Genomic DNA, 6,010 nt, shown 5'->3' on the forward strand with positions numbered 1-6,010 from the left:
TATTAAGTATTTCTGGGAATAGCATCACTCATATTCAAAGTTCCATGAACTATCATTGTGAAAGATTTACTTTGACTGACTTACTGACCATTGACTCTGCTCAGTAAGTCAGTCTGAAATAATCAACCTGACTGACTTTTGTCCATTGCTCTAAGTTCAGTTCATGTTAAAAAGCTACCACTTAGGGGCCAGGTGGTGGTGCACCTGGTTGGGTGTACATGTTACAGTGTGCAAGGACCCAGGTTCGAATCCTTGGCCCCCAACTGCAGGGGTAAAGCTGCACAAGTGGTGAAGCAGGGCTGCAGGTGTCTCTCTGTCTCTCTCCCTCTCTATCACTACCTTCTCTCTCAATTTCTGACTGCGTCTATCCAGCAAATAAATAAAGATAAAAAATTTTTTTAAAATGCTACCACCTTTTTTTGTGAAGCCCCTGTTTGATTTCTTCTTTATATTATAAAACTCAAAATATTTCACCTTCTAAAGTACTGAAGTTCTTTTTATGTTGAACTGAGTTGCTTCTACTAAAGCCAGAAAACCCTAAAGTACAATTCCCTCACCAATTAGCATAACAATATAAATACATAAAAATCATTACTGCCAGCAATAGTAATGACAGCATGTTCATCTATGTTTTCTTAATCCATTTATGTTGCATCAGCTATCTACACATTAGCTACCACTAATATGACTTGCTAAAGCATGACACATATTTCAGCAATATCTTGATATTTTTCTTGTGTTACATATAGCTGTCAGATCCATTTGCAGGTTTGAGTAGTTTAATTTCTTTGAATGTTTCCATAGAATAACATTAACACAGTGATAGATTAGAGGCAATAACATGATATCATTGGCATGCAATAGAATCTATCTTCATCACTTGTCTCATAATATCCTCTTATTGTGTAATGAACCCTGCTATTTGTATCTATCCTACTTTCACTCATTCATCTTCTTAGCTACAAAAGATAGAATTCTCATCTAAAGACTCTGTTATAGATGCAAACTCACTGTCCTTTCTGTGTCCTTCATTATTTGTCACCATCTAATAAATTGTCTCTTCATATACTCATTCTTGTGGGATTAGTTAGAATGCACATGATGACTTAATCTATTTTATGTGTCAATAATCCCAGTTGCAGGGGAAAATTCTGATAATTAATCTTTGTAGAATGTCTTCAAATTGTAAAAAAAATATATATATAAGCACCTATCTGCAATATCATAAGCCAGGCAGGCCATGCTAAAGAAACATACAGAGATAGAAGGAAGCTGATTTCTACACTGATAGTCAGGATTATCCTGCCTAAAGTCTCAGGTGCCACAGATCTCTAGCACCAATATATGTCAGAGTGGTGCAGTGCTCTGGTCCTCTTTGCTTTCTCTCCCTTTTATCATAAATACATATTTAACAAAACAAAATACAATCTCTTCACACTGTAAGGATTAAGATAGCTATCTCCCTTGACACCAACTGACAAAGGAACAAAATATTTTCTCAGTTGTGATAAAGCACAGTCCTTGCGATTAGTATTATGTCTACTTCACCAGATGTGCCACTGCCCAGCCCCTATATTATTTATCTCATGAGATTTATTCTTAAATATTAATTTCTCACACTGTCCCTCTTCCTCTACCTATGGATGATATACTTATTTTCTTTCGTATTGTCTTACTTTATGGTGAAGAAGGAGAGAGACATTTCAGTACTGCTCTACCATCCACAGAGATTCCCTGGTATTACTCATGTGCTGCCATGTGGTGCCAGGGCTCAAGCCAAAAGATCTCATTCATGGTAAGGTACATGCTCTACTGGGTGAGGATCTGTCACCACAGCTGAGAAAATATGTTCCTTTGCCAAGTTCTTGCTTCCCACCTGAAGCAGAGATGCTTGACAAGCGGTGAAGCAAGGTCTCTCTCTCTCTCTCTCTCTCTCTCCCTCTTTCCCTTTCCTCTATCAATTTCTCTCTGACCTATTTAATGAAATGGAAAGAAAAAAAAAAAAAAGAAAAAATGGCCAGTAGGAGTTGTGGATTTTTGGTGTCAGCACTAAGCCCCTGGCAGCAAAATAAATAAATAATAAAAAAGAAAAAGGAAAAAAAAAAAGAAAAATAATATATAAGCTATACTAAGGGGGAAAACTTCAAATTCTACTGAGAGACCAGTAAATAAACTTTCTAAAATATTTTATTATAAAGGTAGCAATTGTTCACGGTCTAATGTAGAAATTCACGGCATTCCCAGTAAAAATTCAAATGAAAAATAAATCAGCAAGGCTACCAGGGGAAAATAAAATGTGAAAACAAAGAGAAGACCCACCAAGTATTTCATGAGACTCCTCAGCAAAAGTGCTGGTGACTCAGGAGTAGGCAGAGAGAAGAGAGGAAACAGATAAAACATCCGGGATCAGACCCATGTGTGACACAAGACAATACAATATACAGTAGAAGTAGAAGAGGAATCTTAAATGAGTGGAGCACAAGGAGAATTTAAATAATTGATATTTTGAAAAGTAGGTGGTCATTTTGGGAAAGATGCAATTGGAATTATCCCTCTCTGTGAACACATATACTCCAAATAGATCAAAATTTTAAATATAAATCAATAAGTCTACACAGATTATGCAAAAAAAGGTCAACTACATTTTTTTTTTGAAATTTAAGCATAGTAACAGAAAGAAGATGCCACAAATCATGTCAAAATAAAATGGAATATGTGAACATATTTGTAATTAAAAAAAAAAAAAAGATAGACTGCCAAACCTTCCCAAAAGTAGTGAGGGTGGGGGGTGTTCCTAGAAATCTAGAGGGAAAAAAAACTCAATAGAAAAAGACTTGAGGATACTTAGCTGGCAGGGGAGATAAAAATGATCACGAAGGTGGTTTTCCCAGGCCGAGGCTTACCCATTGCACTCCAGATGTGCTGATCCCTGCCATTTCCCCAAATGTAGGAAACTCAACTGCATCATTTGTGGTAGTGGGGGACTGAGTTTGTACACTCCCCTAAAGAAAAGAAAGAGAGAAAGAAAGAAAAAAAGAAAGGAAGGAAGGAAGAAAGAAAAGGACTTGAAATTCACAAAACAGTAACAGATTTTAAATAATCAATTACATATGAAAAGATATCTGAATTTCCTCATCAAGCCAAAGATGCATATAAAATATCACTGTGGGGGCCTTGGAGCTGTCTTGGTGTATAAAGCACTGGACTCTAAATCATGAGGTCCTGATTTCAATCCCTCAGCATCACATGTGCCTGAGAGATGCTCTAATGTTCTCTGTCTCTCTTACTTCTCTTTCTCCCTCCCTATCTCCTTACCTCTGTCATTAATAAATGCATTTAGATAACAAAATATTAAAAGAATTATTGGACTTCTGACTGACTGCTTTTTTTCTCTCCCCAATCAACTAGGAAAAGCAACAAAACTCAGCTTCAAAGTCAACAAAAAATGACCAGAATGTCTTCAAACTCACCAAGTCACAGTGAGTACATACTTCTGTGGCTCTTGGACAGAGAAGGAATAAAGGATTCTGGGGACTAAAAGGCCATATTTGGGGACAGCTGGTGCCAGATTGGCAACTAAGGCATACCACTGCTGGGTCCAAATTAAAGAAACAGTGGTTAAAAAAAAAAAGGAGAAAGAGGAAAAGAAAATGATACGTGAAAATAAAAATTAAATAATTCACCACTCATGATAGTCTAAAGAAGGAAATAGAAAAAAGAATTTAACTAAACTAATAGTTCCTCCTCTTATCCCTTGCCCTTTCCCATCCCATAGTTCTTTGCTTTCTTTTTGCATGTGAAATGTCACATAATTTCATAATTTAATTCAAGTTTTCCTTTATATAGATTACTGGAACATGTGGATATTTTATGCTTCCCTACCTCCTTCTAAAAGAATTAGTTCCTTGTACTCTTTAATTTCAGAGAAATGCGATTTTGGCATAGATTCACTGAGGTGACTGAAAAATTCACATAAACTACCACAGTTTGTCGATAGAAAACATAAAGTAGGCTGCGCTACACGAAATTGTAGTATAAACATTTCTATTCTGGGTGACGACTATGGTGGCAATAAATGATTTTCCACGCCCATGGCATACTTTTTTATATATGTGGGGAAACCAACTTGAAAGACTTCAGGTGTCTTATTAAGTTTTTGTAATTAAAAGCTTTAAAAATATGATGACGTTTGGAGAAATGCCAAGTTCTAACAAGTCAGAAGAAAAATGGTAAAGTAGATGAACAGTGCTAACCACGCATACAGGCAGACAAGAAACAGGTTGGTGAACATTAAATACATCTTATTCTGTACCCAAAAGAGTGTTATTTTGAAAAACATAAAGGTAATTTTAAATTTGATATTATATTAAGCACCTGACTGTATTCTATAAATATGTTATATTAAATGTCTGCCATTATTATAACTATTAAATGGTTGCTTATGTAAATGGACAGGGAAGTCTGAAGCAAGTTAAAATCAGGTATGCAATGCTGAGAAACATGCTAGAAATGCACATTGATTAAGTAGGTTATTGGCTTGCAATTGGTAAGTCAGTGAATGAATATGAAGTAAATGAAAACAGAATTTTCACTTACTTCTAACTGCAGGCTACCAACATGGCCAAAAGACAGTTTGAAAGTCCAATCAAGAGCAGGTGAAATAACTCACTGCTTTGCCAGTGGGAAACTCAGCATTAAAGAAAGCTTCCATGCTGTGGTCTCTGTTTCTCTGTCTTCATGTTTCTCTGTCTTCATGTTCCAGATGCCACCAGGATGCTGACTAGGCTTCCCTGGATTGAAGACCCCACCAATGTGTCCTGGAGCTCAGATTCCCCAGAGACACACCTTACTAGGGAAAGAGAGAGGCAGACTGGGAGTATGGACCGACCAGTCAACGCCCATGTTCAGCGGGGAAGCAATTACAGAAGCCAGACCCTCTACCTTCTGCAACCCTCAACGACCCTGGGTCCATGCTCCCAGAGGGCTAGAGAATGGGAAGGCTATCATGGGAGAGGGTGGGTTATGGGGATTGGGTGGTGGGAATTGTGTGGAGTTGTACCCCTCCTACCTTATGCCTTTGTTCACTAATCCTTTCTTAAATAAAAAATTAAAAAAAATAAAAATAAAAAAAAAATAAAGAAAGCTTCCATGCTGTGGTCTCTGTTTCTCTGTCTTCATGTATAATAAATAAATAAATAAATAAATAAATAAATAAATAAATAAATGAACTGACTCACATCAGAAAAAAAAATTCTGGGCCAGGTGGTGGTGCAGCTGGCTGACCACATACATTACAATGCACAAGGACCTGGGCTGAAGCCCCAATCGAATCCCCACCTGCAAAGGGAAAGTTTCAGGAGTGGTAAAGCAGTGCTTCCTTCCCCTCTTCTTCTTCCTCTTTCTCTCTCTCTCCTTAGCTTCCCCTTCCCTCTCAATTTCTCAGTCTCTAACCAATATAAATAAATAAATAAATAATTTAAGTCCTATCAAATACTGTATTTACATTTCATGTGTTCAAAGCAAAACTTTCATTTGGTGCTGCTGGATTACTTTGGTTTGATTTGCTTTTGATAACCTTGGGGGGGGGGGCAAGTGGTGGCACACCTGGTTGAGCACACATGCTACAATGTGCAAGGACCCGGGTTCAAAATCCTGGTCTGAGCCCCTGGTCCTTACCTGCAAGGGAAAGCTTTGTGAGTGGTGAAGCAGTGATACTAGTGTTGTTTCTGTTTTTCTCTCTCTCTCATTCTCTCTCTCTCTCTCTCTCTCTCTCTCTCTTTCTCTCTCTCTCCCAGAGCACTGTTTAGCTCTAGCTTATGGTTGAAGTTGGGACTTTGGAGCCTCACACAGGAAAGTCAATTTGCATAGCCATTATGCTATCTATCCCCACCCTGTCCCTATCCCACTATATCACCCCTTCTCCTTCAATATCTGGCTGTCTCTATCCAGTAAATAAATAAAGATATATATTTTTTGAATGAAAAGAACTTTGAAAATGATTCATAAACTT

General features: G+C 37.4%; 1 non-coding gene across 1 annotated transcript; it reads left to right on the forward strand.

Annotated features, from left to right (window-relative positions):
• Window positions 1-2,840: 2,840 nt before the first annotated feature.
• Window positions 2,841-3,005, forward strand: LOC132538357 (U1 spliceosomal RNA). Its single transcript, XR_009549753.1, has one exon. It is a non-coding gene; the product is annotated as a U1 spliceosomal RNA (small nuclear RNA).
• Window positions 3,006-6,010: the final 3,005 nt, after the last annotated feature.

This window comes from Erinaceus europaeus, chromosome 4 (assembly GCF_950295315.1).
Source record: "Erinaceus europaeus chromosome 4, mEriEur2.1, whole genome shotgun sequence".
Lineage (NCBI taxonomy): Eukaryota > Metazoa > Chordata > Mammalia > Eulipotyphla > Erinaceidae > Erinaceus > Erinaceus europaeus.